At 42.0% G+C, this 17,441-nt stretch overlaps 1 protein-coding gene across 2 annotated transcripts in view; it reads right to left on the bottom strand.

The window, feature by feature from the left end:
- The window catches only part of LOC138584211 (protein eva-1 homolog A), an 88,208-nt gene that overhangs the window by 31,092 nt on the left and 39,675 nt on the right, over window positions 1-17,441 (bottom strand). Inside the window, exon 1 of one of the 2 annotated variants that reach the window (XM_069656398.1) lies at window positions 2,725-2,859. The exons of the other annotated variant lie outside the window; for it this stretch is intronic. The gene's annotated coding sequence lies outside the window, so the exon portion shown is untranslated. Of the gene's footprint in view, window positions 1-2,724; window positions 2,860-17,441 lie in introns of those variants that run through there. 2 annotated transcript variants of the gene reach the window in all.

The raw sequence follows: 17,441 nt of genomic DNA on the forward strand, positions 1-17,441 counted from the left end.
ATATAATGGTGTGAGGATGTACAGGTAGTTGGGCGACCCAGCACCCCCTGCAAGCAGCTGCACGCTGTTGCTGGAGAAGGCCAGGATGTTTTTAGGGGGGGAACCCACATCTGCTTTGGCTATCAGGAGACCCCCTTACCCTCAACACACACTTCAAAATGACTTCTATTTCAGAGTGCTTTTTAAGTGAGAGTCTTGTTCTGGAAGGAAGGTGGGAAGGAAGGGCAGTAGGAAGGAAGGAAAAAAGAAAACAGCCGTCTAGGAGAGCTGAAGCCATTAGGAATGCACGCTGAGTTTGAAAAACAGAGAACAGAGAAGAAAAGGATAAAAATCAAATCAAGGGGAGAGAGAGAGAGAGAGAGAGAAAAGATGGGGGTTGGAAAGGAACGAGGGCTTTGCTTTTTCTGTGAGAGAACCAGGCCAAAGCTTAGTCCAGCGCCAGGTTCCATTCAGACTAGACAAAGTAAATAAAACCACTTGATGAAAAAGAGCAAAAGGGAAGCCAAAGGAAGGCGGAAAGAGCAGTCCGAGCAGGGGGGTGTGAAGGATGCAGAAAGAGAGGGCCTGGCTTTCTTCGCTTTATGTTTTTACAACCGAGCAGTCAGCCTTATCTGATGGCCGGACACAGATTTACACCGATTATCGCAGGATTGTCAAACATGAAGTCACATCTCTGTGTGGGGGCGCGAAAGAGAGGAAAGAAAAAATAGAGAAAGACAACGACGCTTATTAATCATTCGTCATCTTCATCTCCACTTCCATCTCCAGAGGACGTCCAGACGGCTAATCTGGAATAACAAACAAAGCGAGTCACCATCCAGCTAATCAAAACGAGCGCTTGAGGGGGCTCGGCTAATTCCTGTTCCTGTTCTTGTGCCTACATACTGCCCTCGTCTCTTCTCGTAACCTAAACCACACACTAATTCATAAATTACAAACAAAGAGTCCCTTGTGGTTTGGGAGGGACCGGCAAGGCTGTGCACACTGGCGCTACAGGGGAACGGCCGCGCGTCAATTAGAGGGAAAAACTGTAGGTGTGGATGCATGCACACGCTTTACAGTCCTGCAAACAAGGAGGCAGGAGCACAAACCTACTGTATAATACGTGCACACAACAGACAGGAAAACACACACACGCCATTTGGAAACCATCGAAGCAATTTAGTCATTTTGGAGCCCAGGAACTGACTGCGCCATTGTCTGGTGGAAGCAGCTCGCTGGGTTTCTGGGTGCTGTTCACGAGGGCTGACGTGTGTTTAGGTGTTGTGCGTGTACTGCTGCGAGTTAAGACTGCAGTTGTGTTGAACTAAAGGAACGCTCTGTGGAGTAACACGTGTTGAACTGACGGACACGTCACTACAACTGCGCATGTGGATTGAACGCTGAGCATGGTTTGAGTGCAGCATCAGATGAAAGAAACACTTCAAACTGAGATGATGAGGCTGATTACTGATTCTTATACGACAATGAATCAAATTTAGTATGATACAGAATCTCTTGTGAAACTTTTTTGACCTAAATTTTCTTATCAATCTTCAGTTTTATTGGAAATACATTAGTCTGAATTTGATGTCCCTACAGAGAAAAGCGACCATTGAAATCCAACCAAAGGTTCAACCAACCATTAAGCCAATCATACAGCCTTTAAGTCCAGAATATCTGACTGGCAAGAAAGTAAATAATCAATAAAACACATAAAATGTTAAGCAGCCTGATAAAGGAAAAGTCTCTGTCACTGATGTATCAAAAATTCTTATCGTTTGAGACAAATAGAACAACAGATTTCCTCGTATCTCCAGCTGCTATCCAAACTCTCACAGGTCTGAAAAGATTGGTCCTAAAATGATTAGTTGATCAATTGATCAGTCGATTTGTCGGGAAATTAACATGCACTTATCTTTTAAGTCATTTCAGCTTCTCAACTGCTATCATTAAACGAATAAATGTTGGTTTTGGAGTGTCGTTCTGACAAAGTGAGAGGTCTGAGAACGTCGCCCTGGGGTATCCCTAAAGCTCTAAAAAAAGGTTGTTATGAAGTTTTGGAGTGAAGTGACGTCTTCTCATCCCATGAGCTCATCCCTGCTGCCTGCTCTGAGTCAGCACTAGTATTTGCAGTGTGTGAATGACTCTCAGCCCTTGTTGGTTTTACTGTATTGTGCACCCTGTGGTTAATTACATGACACTCAAACTCCTGCCAGCAGATCCTGTTCTCTACCAGCAGCCCTGACCATCATGGAAAAAAGGAGTGTTAATGTTGCTGTCAAAGGTGCCAACACTGATGTGTTCCTCAGTTACCTCATCTGTCCACACGTGGAACTTACAGCTCCCTGTCAGAGTCTAATCCAGTCAGTCAACCTGGAAAATCAGGCGCTCGAGCTCTTGTTTTCTCATGTTTCGCGGGAATCCTGACACACACACACCCCATCTTTCAAATAATTAACACACAGTAATTCCTCAGCAGCGTTCCTGAAACTGAGATGACATTCCTGAGAGCAACGTAAAGTGCAGTGTGTTTACCTCTCAGTAAGGAAAAGGTAAAAACCAACTTATGACAGATTAAATGTGCAGATAAATGACTCTAAAACATCATAAAACTTTAGAGCTGACCGAGATGGTCCCACTCCTCAAACAACCCAAAAGTCCTCAGCACAGAATGAAAGCATCCAGACTACAGCGGAGGGATTTAAACAAGCGTGTTCAGGCAGAAGTCGAGGTGACACTTACACACACATTGCTGAATGGAAAATCCTCCGGGGTCCAGGCTGTAACTTTCTCTCTGAACGTGTGTTTGTGTGCGTCTGTCTGGCTTGTCAAACACTGCCCCCTCCGCCTCCTCCTCTTCCTCCTCCTCTCCGTCCCGCCAGGAGAGCTGGGTCTAGCTTTGCCGTAAAAACAAGCGCTCACGTGAATAGTCCACGGTGGGTCTGACGGAGCCCAAAAAAGGGAAAAGTAAGAAGCAGGGAGGGAGTAAAAAAGAAAAGTATAGCCCCTTTAAGAAGGTATGCTTCTTTACGGTGACTCCCCCTTTGCTGGAGTATGAAGAGTTTCCTCCTCTTTTCTTCTCCTCATCCAGAGAGGACTCTTAATGCTTCTCCTCTTCCTTCCTACTCTCGGGCAGAGGGAAAGTTAAACCTGGCTTTAGACAACAGGAATGTGACAGCAGGAGAGAGAGCCAGAGAGAGAGAGAGAATGAGGTGGTGAGGGAGGGAGTGTGTGTAAGAGAGAGAGACAGAGAGAGAGAGAGCGAGACATGTAGTGTCCACCTACACAGCCCGTCGCTGTGTGAGTGAGCTCTCACAGAGAGGTAGAAAGGGGAGGGAAGGAGGAGGCAAAAGAGGAGGAGGGGGCCTGGAGTAAGAGCATGAGTGTGTGAGAGAGAGAAAGAGAGAGAGATGAAAAAAGTCACGGCAGCTCCAGGAAACGACACGAGAATTTCATTCAGCTCAAATTGGGAATGTGGTGTTAGAGTTGGAGCGTTCAGCTCGTGGCTGCATGTAAGAGAAGAGTTGGGCAAAATGACAACTTATACACATAATACACTATAAATGTGTTCTTCCACTTTGTTTATGACATGGAGTCTGTCCCTGTAATATGACTTGTTAAATAAGGCCATTGTGAACATTGTTGCAAACGAACGAGCAGGACTGCTTTATTGTAATTCTGGGTAAATACAGAGATCGATTTGTCGGGTATTTAATGGCATAAATTAGCTTAAAATACAAGTTTTTGTTTCGATTTTCTATCCACATTTTTTTTCTTCGTTGATTTACGACTAAATGTACAATATTTTGATTTAAATGGGTAAACTTTATGACCAGTGTTGGGGAAACACGTTACAAAGTCATCAGTTGGAGTACTTACTTTTTTGTTGTAACAAGTAACGTAACCCGTTCCCAGTTCTGCAAGTTAATCCGTTATTTAGTTATTTTTACATAAAAAGTCGTCCCTTTCCTGGGAAAAGATAATGCAGAAGTTAGGCTAGGCTACACTGGGCTATGCAATGACGGTAGAAGGTAGAAAATGGGTTTTCATTTTTGGTAATGCAAAAGTAATCAAGTAACATGTTACCTTTCTCAGTAGATAGCGCAGCAACGTAACATTACTTTTAAAAGTAACTTTGCCCAACATCGTTTATGATACAAGATTTAATCCATATTGGCAACTATTTGCTAACAGCAGATTTATTGCCGTTGTTATAAGCTGGTCATTCAGATTTGGGGTAAACATGAACAATTTGTTTTTTTGGTTGTCTAATTTAAGGTCTCCTGAGGAGTAATCTGGCAAATATCTTTTGTCATAAAACATTTGTTGTTTCTTTTACAAGAAAAACTGGGCTTAGGTAGCGTAAACATAACCAGCTCTTAAGTCACCTGGCTTCCGTGGCGTTGCTAAGTTGCGTGTCAACTTGTACGTCTTGGCACCACACACACTGAGGAGAATTTGAGTGTTTGTTTTCCTCGTTGGTAATGTCATTTGCCAAAGTTATAAAATCTCTCTACATACACAAGTTGTCCCAGACGCTGTTGCTCTTGGCGAACTCCGTTAGCGAGCCGACCGTGACCATGATGCAAGCTCCATGCAAACTTCTTCTTCGTGTCCTGCTCTAAGCAGCTTGCGGTTTTTATCCTCATTGGCAAAATGTGTTATAAACTGGGAGAAGTAATGCATGCACACGCTGTCACAGTTCACGGCACTTCAGTTAGGACTTTCTGCAAACATACAGCGGCAACAATAACACCAGATTGCGGGGATGGTTTATCAACTAAAAGAGGTGACACTACAGTAAACACCAATGCAGGTGTGTAGCACTATCCAGCATAATGGCATGAACTGAATCTGTAACAGTTTGGATCTGTGTTTGCTAGCTTGCAGTCTTGTTCCTTCCGACTTATCCTGGCACATTGTTGTGTTTCTTGTAAGTGTTTGTCTGCTAACTGCCAATCAGTGTAACAGTGTGAAACCACCAGCAGGAATGTTTGTCACTTCCTTTTGTGCATATGCAACAATTAAAACTGAAAAATGCTGGGACACATTGCCCAATAAGCCACTATTGTTCAAAACTACACAAGGATCTTTCAACTATTACTTGATATTGAAACCGGACAGTGTCGCCATCTCTTCCTCAAGCAACAGGAAATAGCAGTTCAAATAAGACTTTAGGAAACACAGAGGTTTGGGAGGCGTGTGAATCGACTCCTCTGCAAACCTCTGAGACGTCTAGTTACCCAGAACACCCCTCTCTGCGTGGATCCACAGAGACATTTAAATGCATCCTACAGGAGTATAATACTAGCTTAAGATGTCCTGGGAATTTCTCCCCATGGTTCCCACCCCCGAGACTTCCCCTCCATACACACACTAATTCTACCCTCTCCCTTTCTCTCTTCCTCTCCCTCTGTCTTCATCCACCGCAGGAGGAAAACTGAAACCAGCCACAGACTGGAAAGCATTAGTCTGCCCCCCCTTTCCCTCCTCTGATTCAACACTCTCTACATACGAAAGAAAACATGAAGGGCTGATCACAAAACACGTAGTTTTCGCCGCGAGCGTGGAGTGACAAAATAACAGTAGTGTACACAGTTTACAACTTTGCGAAGCCGACCAAGTTGGCAGCGAGTTCTGGTCCAGAGCTTTGCTTATTTTGCAGTTTCCAACAAAGAAACAGTCGCTCGTTTGGGAAAATGGGCCGAGCACAAACCACAGGACGAGGGGGGATGTTTGTGTGTTTGTGCATGTCGTGTATAATCTATTTGTGCTTGCTTTAAGTGTGTAGGTTTGTAAAAACATGTGTGTACATGTGACTGTATGAATGTTAACTTGACTGCATGCTCCTATTATCCTACATTTGTAAAGCAGACAAACAGCCTGAAGCCAAACGCAGAACATTCCTCGGCTCTGGAAAGAGCTTCACATGTTAGAGGCTGGAACCATTACAGGGACATGAGCGGCTTTGACGAGGGAGGGCAGAGCGACAGACCCCAAAATGATCATCAGAGAGGGCCTCTTTCTCCAACAGACCAATGCTGATGAGACCTTTGGCCTCGAGTAAGGTGAAACAAGGGCCAGGTAGGTATGAGCGGTCACTATTGACTCAGACGTGCAAACGGGAGGAAGGCTGATAGTCATTACCTACAATGTCATGAGATCGTCTGCACAATGAAGATGAAGGTGGGGAACGTAAAGCAGGAGAGACATCCAACAAATGAGCCCAACTCGTCAATCACAATGGCTTGAGAGTGACCCGCGCGTCAAGGTCAATATATGACACTTTAGGAACCCCTCTTGGGTCATATCTTGATGCTTAAGCTAATTATTTTGACGTTAACCTGCCATTGAAGTCAGGTGATGATGTATGCCAAGCAGGAATGTTTGCTTGGGGTTGACGTTGGAGGGAATGGACGGGTCAGACATTGGACTTTCATCAGGGGAGCGGGGGTTCGCTTCGGGTTGAAAACAAATAGTCAGAGCTGACTTCTTTGGGAAGATGACTTCTTTGAAGGCTAGTATATGCTGGCTACCGAGCTTACATAATTATATTAAGTACTGTACATCATTAGGTAAGTATGTTAGTTTCGTGACTGCGTACGTACTTAAGAACTAATTTAAACCCAAACCATGATCTTTTTCTTAACCTGGTAAAGTAGTCCTGGTGCCAAAAGCTAACCAAACTTCGACAAGACTTTTTAATCATGTTTTACCCCAGTTGTTATAATTCTAACTTTTTTTATAACATATGAAGCAATATAACTATATTTACCTCTGAAATGTAGACAAATAGAAGTATAAAGTAGCGTGAACTGAAAATATTCAAGAGCAGCACGAGTCTCAAATCTCTTGAGCTAATGTACTCACTTACAGTTGTATCATTTCATGGGTTTATCTTGTGTTTGGGTAAGTAGACGATGATGATGAAGCACATTTTGACATCCGCCAACAGAGCTGATGAGCGTTCGAACGCCTCAAAGGTCAGAGTTGAGTAAATCAAACCTACAATGAGTGGTTTAAACTCATCCTGTCGTTCTGCGGTCACCTGTGTTATCTGTCTGTATCACTTCATCGCTCTGTTGTTGCTTCCTCATGTTTACCATACAGTCTGCAGATAGTGGAATCAAAGCGTCTGGCCAGCTCATAGCCTAGTTTCTGTTTTAGGTTTTTCCCCACCATTATTTTTCAAGGGACTTTTTTAAAAGTTTGGTACTTTGGCACACATGACTGATACAAAGCATGTCATCATTGTCTCGGGATGACATTAGTCATGGATATTGGAGAGAGATAGAAGGTTGGGGGAGTTTTTTTTTTTACATCAACAGGCTAAATGATAAAGAACCGATGAGTTACAACACATCTCTTTGTTAAGAAGTAGCAATCAACCATTTAACATGGCTTAAGTTTCTTTTCCTGTTTATTCATGAACTACTTAACTCATCTCTTTTTTTACTTCAAAGGGGTATATTTTAACCAAAGCAAAATCAGACACAATGGTGTAGATTGGTACAGTAAGCCAAACATATGGCCTTATAGGTCGTCTACAAAAACAGCTTGTTACGACCCAAAGTTAGGTTAATTGTTTGGTGGCAACGTCCAGTGGCCATACCAATTATGATGGGAGCAATGAAGGCAGTCAGTTGACGTGTTATAGACCAATAGTCAACATTGACACATTTTAATTAACAAAGGGTAGGTCAACTGACACATAATGAACTGTCTAAAGCAACAACCATGCTTATTCTAACCCAAAATAAAACATTTTCCTCAACCTAACCAAGAAGTTTTGTACCTTTACCACATAGTGACTGTTTTCCAACATTAACCACTTGTTAGTCTGGTATGCCAATCAATGTATTCAGAATGGATACATCTATGCATGGTTGGAGAACTCTGTGAAGTTTAAGTCACATAGAGTTAATAACAAACGTGGATAATGAGAGCATCCAGAAGTCTGACAATAACCAGGAGACTCACCTCTTTTTTATGGGCGGTTTCTGCAATACAACAAAGGATCTTTTATTGATGTGTTGAGCCAATGCTTCTTTATTCCCATCCCATATGAAGAACAAAAACGAGGAGGCCTGTTTGATGGCCTTGAAACGAAAAAAAAACATCAATGACAAAGACCAATGTACGTCATCTTTGGAGTCATTGGCAATTGTCCTATTCTGTTGCTCAGGTATAAGAGTGTTGTTTTGTTAAGAACATTAAATTACACCCACATCGTATATGGGATTAGTTGCAGATTAGGTCCTGCATGCTCATAAGAGGGAGTTGCCCGTTGAAAAAAAAAATGCAACAGTTGGGGAGTTAAGTCTGCTGCTTAAGGTTACTATGACAAAAAGTATCCGGATGACTCAATCACTCTATATGACCCAATTTCCTCAGATAGTCAGGGACACGCGCCAGTCAACATCCTGCTCTAACCTCCAGGCTATCTCTGTCTGCACGGTCGGAAATGGTGGAAAAACAGAGACAGAAGACAAACAAGGAAGAGGGACACGATGAAAGGCAGGGTTTACAGGTTGTGAGAGTGACATGGACGAGATAGCAAAGAACATTGACCATATACTCACACCAACCATTTTTCTTCTGACATGCTCAAGGTAGGAAACTCAGATGCCGTTATGTTGTATTGCTGTCCAGGTTATTAGTCATATAGATTTAGGGTTACCAACAATCATCAGCCTTTCAATTCATCACTTCCAGATTGATCAGCAACTGAAAAGACAATACACAGTGAAAATCCGGAGGGAAATCTGGTCATATTCCAAGTTAATACAACATATTGGATAACCCATTAGCAACAGATTACAGCCAACGTTAGCATCCAGCAACCTACAAGATAATATTACTGTTAGCTAGGAAGTGGCTAAAAGCTAATGTTAGCATTCGGTAGTTTTAAATGATAAATTTCGAGAGGCTTGAATTCCTAGCTAACATAATGTTAGCTTGAAACAACTAGTTCACTTACTTACTTACTAGCTAACAAAACATTACATAACATAATGTCAGCTAGGAATAGCCTGATAGCTATTATTAGCATTGGGCAGTTTCAAATCATACATTATGAAAGGCTTGAATTTAGAATGTTAGCTCAGAGCGAATACGTACTTATTAGCTAATAAAGTTACATAACATAATATTAGCTAGGAAGTGCCTGAAAGCTAGCGTAACTGTTGTCTAAAGGTAGCTAATGGGTTGTCAAATATGTTTTTTTCCTTTTAAATATGGCCAGATTTCCTTCTGGATTTCACTGTCCATCTGTTCACTTTCTCTTTTAGCAAGTGAAATGCTAATGATTGTCAGGTACCATATAAAAAATGACTTACATCCTTGAATATATGTATCAGTATGATTTTAGGAAAGAATTTGAGCTTCCCAACATCAGTGTGTTTACAGTGACTTGAAGGAGGCACAGTAAGAACACCAAGGACACACGGGGAAAAATCCTGTGCCAATGAGTTAAACATGTGTGAGCAGTGGGTGGGAAAAGTGAAGGGAAAAAAGGGAAAGTCGAAGAAGCTGTGAGAACTTAAAAAGGGAATTTAACACCTTTTTTCATGATTCATGTTAATCTGATTAAACTTCTTACAGACTTTCCCTCCAGGGCTAATGACCACATCGCCTGGGTATTAAGCTAGATTTGTAATGTATGACTACACTGCATATAGTGGAGTTTGTATCGCTACTAGCAGAGTTAGAGTGCGATTAAACTGCTTTTTATATTCGTACGAGTGTGAGCCATCATTTGTGTGTATGTGTGCAGCAGAGAACAGATGATAGAAGTCAAAGAGGGGCAGACATCAGCTGAGTGAACATGCTGGCAAAGCAGAGTCCCACAACCCCTTGAATCAGCAAATCGCTATGGCAACAGTGTGTTCCCGCCAAAAAACTCCCACCATGCTAGATTTCCTGTTTCTGCTCCAAACTTTTAGCCAATTACTTTACCAAACTTCAGTAAGTCCTAGAAAAGACTATGTAGCCTTAAAGTAAGTATTCAAGGTGTATGAGTGTGCGTGTGTGTGTGTACGAGAAGACAACAGAGCTTAGCAAACATGACGTTATACCGCACCAATCAAACTCACTGCCTTTTAAGGGCATTGGCTGAACCAACCACAACTGTTAAAGCAACACTGACATTTACACACACACACAAACGTGGGTCAGGTGGGGTCACGTGCCGTGCGTGTTCTCGCAGCAGTGTTCCTGAGAGTGCCAGCTGCTGTGTTATTGCAGCTTTCTGCAGAGTCAGGTTTGTGTTACGAGGCCGGGGAGCGTTCAGAGAGGGCCGCTTCATTCCTTTCTGCTCGCTTCTCCACTCAATAAAATCACACACACCACGGATCACTTTGGGGTCAATGGCTGGTTTTTAAAACACCTTTTCCTGGGTCTTGGTTTGTTTGAACTCCTCTAAAAATACACATTGGGGTTGGTCCTTTACTGTATAATGATGCAATGAGAGCCAGAATCCTCTGACGTTACCACTGAAGCATTAGCCGGTTAAGTTTGACCATTTTTCCTGTGTAGTAAAACAAACTGTACCTGGCAGTGCAAACAGGTGAATACATACTCAAACAATTCTGTGTTTTAACAAGGTGCAGCTTCAACATATTACAGTATAAAGGCTTTAACTTGCACTTGGAAGGTTTATTTAAATGTGCAACAAGTACTTAGCTGGCATCAAAGACCAGGTCCAGTCATGTTTTAAGACATATAAAATGCTCTGCTTAAAATAATATATTGTGTCTGATATGTATGCCAAATATGCAACGTATGCAAGATAATACGTTTAATTACCTTGTCAAAATCCTCCAAAGGCATCTCGTCCTTCTCCCTCGTTAAAATTCAGAATCTCTGAGCCCCCCTCTGTTGCGAAAACAAAACACGTCTCTGCCATTGTTTAGTGGCAACTTGCTGAAACTTAGCTAGCTTGAAATGTAGTAATTAGTAGTAACATTAACGTCAGTAGTCAGTAGTGAGTTTGCAAAAATTAGGATGACGGTTACAGCTGGCTCGCGCATGGCAAAAGTGGTTGCCATAGGTTGCACATAATGATGTGCATAGCGTCACCCCGTCCATTAACAGGATTGGCTCCTTAGGTTTGTGACGTCTCAAACCTGCCAATCTGAAAACGTGTTGTTCAGCCTGTCCTTGGTACACTGCAGTTTAAAAGCAGACAGGCCCAGCCATGGAGATGACTGCTGATGTTGTCCCTGATATGTCTTGTAGCACATGAAGAACACCACATGGAGATGTTTACAAGGTTAAACACTTGATTTTACCTGGAGGGGGGCTTTAAGACTTTAAAGTAACAGGACTTAAACGAGCCACACCAGCCTCCATGATGTTTTCTACTAGATTACTGTTTTACTATTGTTTTCTGAAAGCTTCCTCAAAAAGGTTGATAATGACATCATACATTGACAATCAGTCACACATAATCAAATCAAACAGCAATGAGTGAAAAAAGTTTTGCAAACATAGTTCATAGGGAAAACAGGGCATCAATTAGCTCTGTTTTATTCCTTAAATCCAAACCACTCTGAGTCTTGAGTTCTGTAAATAAATAAACCTTTAGTCCTTAATCAGTAAGTGTAATTGGCAATAGTATAACATTATTTCTAAGCTGGAATGGTGATCTCAGGCTCAGATGATCATTTACATGTTTTATCCATTTTTTCTTCCCTTTGTTGTCTCATCCCACTGATTATATAATATATGCTGTAAGCTCACATTCAGATGAATCCTTTTTCTTTCTAACATGCACTAAGCCCTTCAATCTGTTTGTCTTTTCTTTGTTTGGTCCTGCTGAGCAACAGACATCATTTTTCCACATATTGGTCCTCAAGAAGTCTATTAAAGCCACCTAGCGTATTAACTGCTCAAAGTTTTGATGGTGGAAGTTTGTCTCAGCCCAATTACCAAATGGAAAGAAGCAAAAAAAGTCTTGATTGGAGACTTTGGTTAAAGGTAGAGATAAAGGACTTCTGGTACTGACAGGAAAGCCCTTAAGTTTGGAACTATAATGTCTGAAACCTGTCATGTATCAGCTGCATGTGCAAACCTGGGTGTTTATTTGTGTCACTGTTCACTGTATAAATGTTTGTTTTGCCTGTCCTCTCCAGCAGTTATAGAATAAGCTATAAGGGAGACGATGGGACCAGCAGCAGCTCCTACCCGCCTGCCTTCTGGACTGCAGCTTCGGGCCACAACCGGGCCAAAACAAACATCTTCCCACAGACTCCTCTGCTGACATGACATGAATGTATTTGAGTGTGTGTGTGTGTGTGTGTGTGTGTGTGTGTGTGTGTGTGTGTGTGTGTGTGTGTGTGTGTGTCTGCATAACCAACTGGGAGAATCCAAACCCTCCAGCAAGCCTCTGAATTACATCTTTATCTTCCTCTATTTTCCCCTGTTACATCTAAATCAGCCGCCCACCGAGCCACATGTGGGCAGCCGGAGCCTCCAGCGCTGGGACGGCGTCCATTAAAAACACTAGCAGCACCGTCCAGTGACCACACCTCCATCAGTCCCTAAAGTTTAGACTCTGCTGTCATCAGAATGAATGAAAGCAGCTCCTACAGTCTCTTAAATCTGCTAGAGGAAACAATGAAGGAGATATTTAACAATTGGTGACAACATAACAGGGGGAATTTAATTTAAAGACCAGCGATACAACCTCAGATTAAGATTATTTTACTAACAAGAAGAGACGTTCAACAACCAACATTTTGCATTTACTTGTTCATTCCAATCAAACTTGGATTATTCGCATATAAATCTTGGGATGAACATGACAATGACTGTTTTTTTCTTTGATTCTGAGGGGCAGGGACGTTTTTTATTATACTTTTAAGTGCTTAAATGCTATAAAACTCCAACACTGTAAGAAATTCAACATGCCATTGTGTGAATTTTAAGTGGAAATTGAAACATACCAAATAAAGAAACAGGCCCAGAAATACAGCAGACAGATTTCATAGTGCAGTAGCTGTTTTAATAAATGCGTTATAGAAGTGTCGCGTTAATTTTTCCTTCAGTATCTTCAACTCTCACTGACTGACCTGTGAGTACATTGTTTAGAGTTGTTCAATATCAATGTTAGTATCAAAAATGCCTCGGATACCCCCAAACAATAGCCTGTAGAGTATCAATATACTATAAAAATTGCCAGTATAGCAACTATTTTTAAGCAGAAAAGAGGAACAGGTTTCAGGTAAATTATCACGACACCACAACAAACGACAACGGTGTGGTGCTAGCAAAGAGTTTAACATTAGTCAAAGCTAGCAAAAATGTTAGCAATCAGTGTCCTCCCATTACATATCTTAAGGCTTTGTAATATAAAGTTAAGTTATTTTAAACCAGTAAAAACACAAAATAAAACAGCTTAAAATTAAAAATAATTGACTCGCAACAGCGACCACAGGACTGCAGGAGAGGCAGGGAGCTAAGCTGCTGCTAACGTTAGCTTAACTTGCTGCTTTGTGCACAGCTTGTTTTTAGCTAAGGTTTCCTTCAGAGTGTCGAGCCAGGCCATAAAAGAAGAAAAGGTTTCAGGTAAATTAGGCAAATTATCAAGTCACCACAGAAGACAGTGTGGTGCTAGCAAAGAGTTTAACGTTAGTCAAAGCTAGCAAAAATGTTAGCACTCAGTGGCTTTCCATTATATATTTTAAGGCCTTTTAATTTTTAAGTTAAGTTAATTAAAACCAGTAAAAACACAAAACTAAACAGCTTCATGTTACAAATTAGTGTCTCTCCGACTTGTCAGCAAACACAGGACTTCAGGAGACGCTGTGAGCTGAGCTGCTGCTAATGTTAGCTTAACTTGTTCCTATGTGCAAAGCCTGTTTTATGTTAGGACTCCTTCAGAGTGTTGAGCCAGGCCAAACAAAATATGTATATAGCAATTATATGAAATCTATACAGGGTAATAGAGCTGTAAAAATTGTAATATGTAGGCTGTATTTTTTTTATTGCATTGGTACCATGGGAGTGCTAGGTGTATACTCAAGTCTAGGTGTCAGAATTAGTTTTCAAGGTTTCAAAGATACCACACATGCCTAAACTTTGAGGAATGTAAATTTTGGGGGCATGTCAAAAATAAAATCCTCCATGAATCTGTTTTTGTCGTTTTTCTCCAGCATGTCACCGGCTTCCTCCGAGGTCAAGAACTCAACACGTAAAGCCTCCTTTTAAGTTCTACGATGAAATATACATTTGAACATCCGCCAAATGTACATATGAGATCTGATCGAAAGCTACAGAACAGCTACTGAATGGACGCTGAGGTCAGATTGTGTAGTAATATAATCTTTCCTTTGATTTATAGTGGTGGGTCAGCTAGTTACTGGAAAATCAGCATAGCTTTGTTTTTACGTCTGGCCCCCAAAGCCATGCAAACCTATATTTGAAAACAAATATAGGATATTAATGGGCTCATTATACTTTCATTAGTATTTTTTAAGGATCCTATTTCCATTTTGAGGTTTCATTGGAAATGCCTGCGTTGCCTGCTCTTCAAACCCTGCCCCCTTTTTCTCCAGACCCTGATCCCACGTTAACAAGCTAAGTGCCGCAATTAATCCATTTCCTGCCCAGAAATTAGACCTGTTCATTAGGCTTTCCTTACCCTTTTATCCCCTTGAAAGTGTGCTCTGTGCGGTTCAAAAGAGGCTGTGTGGCTTGTTCAGGGTGATCCATTACACCGCAGCAAACCCTCCTGAGGGGAAACCTTGAAGGCAAAAGAGAGAGAGGCCTCCTCATCTTGATAGAAAGTTTGAAGCTTTAATAACCCTCAACGGAGGAAGAGGTCTGTGCTCCGTTTAGGGAGGCCTGCGACTGGGACTGACACAGGAAGGAGGAGGAGATTCTTCTGTACGATTCAAACGTCCATAAATCATGTGTCGTAATTTAAGATGAAAGTTATCGCTGTGTTTTACGGTACGAGGCAGAAGCAGGATGTCCTCAGGCTGCATCTTTTCACACAAAGCTGAAAGGACGGTCGTTCGAAAATACGAAGAATGATAAATTGGGGCTGCACTTAGGGACACACATGCACTTTGCATACAGCACGAGCCAGATCTGGACTTTTTCATCAAACACGCACATGGATAAATGCTGCAAAAAAAGGCAGAATTTTCATTCCTGCAGCTTCAAAAGACGCACGTCAAACTCTGACAAAGCAACCAACAAAACGTTTCAAGAAAAAAACTTCAAAGAGGCCATATTGGAACTTTGCTTTTTGAAGAAAGTGCCTCGAGCAGACTCATTCATCAATCTCTAACAGTTGCACTGAAGGAAAATATTTCCAAGTTTAGTTATGAATAATTAGCGAGATTGCTCCAAACTTATTTCTCGCTCCGTTTTGTTGAAACAAACACACCGTGGGGACTTCCTCTAAGAGGGGGGATCTAAATGAAGCCTGACAGTGGCGGCCGGTCGGAGTGTGTGTGATCTGCAGGGAGACTGATGGAAGGTTCCGGGCCATTTGCTGCTGTGTTATTGCTCAGGAGCAAGTCCGACCCCGGGGCTGTGTGGGGAAGACGCCGGAGCTCGGAGGAGCTGATCGCTTTATAAATCACAGGCAAGCTATGGCCGATACTCTGAGTCAAACACACACTCCTGCCTTTGCGCGTGTGTGGAGTAGTAACCCATGCACATGCTTAACAGATACGCGTGCACACATTAACATTTTATAACATTGTATTCTTAGCAGGCTGCAAAGGCACCTGAAATGGCACTTAGGTCATGATGGGATAGTAAAGATTTTAAGTGGGCTAACACCTCCTTCAGGCGGAGAGGAATGCTACTCGTTTAGTGGGACACACACACACACACACACGCGCGCACACACACACACACACACGCACACACACACACACACACTGGAACTTCTTTACTTTACACTTAATGTAGTCTGATTTTTCCAGTCTGACCAAAACATTGTACAGGCACATGTTTCCACACACATACATGCCCATAAATACAACCCATCATGTGGAGACAGCCATCCTCCCGACACAGACAGGGGTCAAACCTCCGCACACTCAACCACCAATGAAAGAGGATCCCCCAAAATCACCACTTAGCCGGAGCCTGAAGCAACCAGTGACTTCATGTCTGCAGCAGCCAGACTCATTTACTCACGTTTAACCCGCCGCAGCCCAGGACACCCATCTCTTAACCCCCCACCCAATGTGTTGAACATTTACACCATCCCATGCGTACCCTCCAAACACTCGCACATTTGCTCAGCAGCACCAGAGCTGTTAGGACAGTATTATCAGTGTCAGATAAGAGAGGCTCACGCTGAATGACTCTGTAAACACAGCTGAGAGGTCTGCGTTGTCTTGACCGGTTGTCGCTGAGATAAAGTCCAGTGGATTCTTGAAGAACAATCAGACAAACACATTTGGAGACAAAGGTGTGGGTGTTGAATCTTAAAAAACAGACGATAAACAAGCCGTGAAGTGTGAGCAGAAGTTTAGAATTATAAAGCAGCAGATATCCTAATTTAAGCTTTGAAAAGAGATGTAGTATAGCAGCAAAAAACGCAATTAAGACGCAAACTTTAAGTCTAATTCAGAACTGAAAAGAATCAAACTGAAATGCTGAAGGTAACCGTCACCCTGGTCTGGATTTGGGTCTACATGCAAGTGATTTTAGCGAATTAGAGGGGATCCAGGCAATGCTGCTGAGTGATCAATTCCTGGTCCTGGAGGCGTCTGGATAATGGGTGTGTGTGTGTGTGTGTGTGTGTGTGTGTGTGTGTGTGTGTGTGTGTGCGTGTGTGCGTGTGTGTGTGTGTGTGTGTGTGTGTGTGTGTGTGTGTGTGTGAAGTTAATAAATGGCAGCCTTGACAGGTCAGGATTAGCCCAGGGGTGGGGGACAGATAAAAAGGAAGACCATCCTATTTCCACATCCTTCACAAGAAAAGTTGTAACAGAAGAAAAAAAAAGGTTGTTTTACTTTCTGTTCACTTTAATAATTTGAATTTAATAATTTGATTATTTTAGAAGCTTTGAACTTTTTGTTTACTCATCAAGATCCCTCTAACTACAAAAAAAACCTACCTTTAAAGTCCAAAGATTCATGCATGGTCTAAAAAGTAATAATGACACCCTGTCCCTTTAACCATCATTTTAAATTGATATAAAGGTATTTCAAATTATACATGATAGTCGCCGGGACACAATATTTCCAGAGGGTATCATAATGCAACCATCCCAATATGGCCTGTTAGTAGTCCACTATTATAAAGATCAATATTGCACAGCTCTTTGTACAAATATCATCAGCATCACGTCTTGAAAAGACACGATATAAAAAGACATATCTAATTGTTCTCAAGAGCTATGAAGTCAGAAACACTCCTAAAACCTCAAAGACAAGACTTAATTGAATGTGATCAGTGAGTGAACATCGCCCCCTAGTGGTAAGAATAC

The sequence above is a fragment of the Semicossyphus pulcher genome, unplaced genomic scaffold, assembly GCF_022749685.1.
Source record: "Semicossyphus pulcher isolate SPU_LCO1_2020_fin unplaced genomic scaffold, fSemPul1.0.p SCAF_11, whole genome shotgun sequence".
Classification (NCBI taxonomy): Eukaryota; Metazoa; Chordata; class Actinopteri; order Labriformes; family Labridae; genus Semicossyphus; species Semicossyphus pulcher.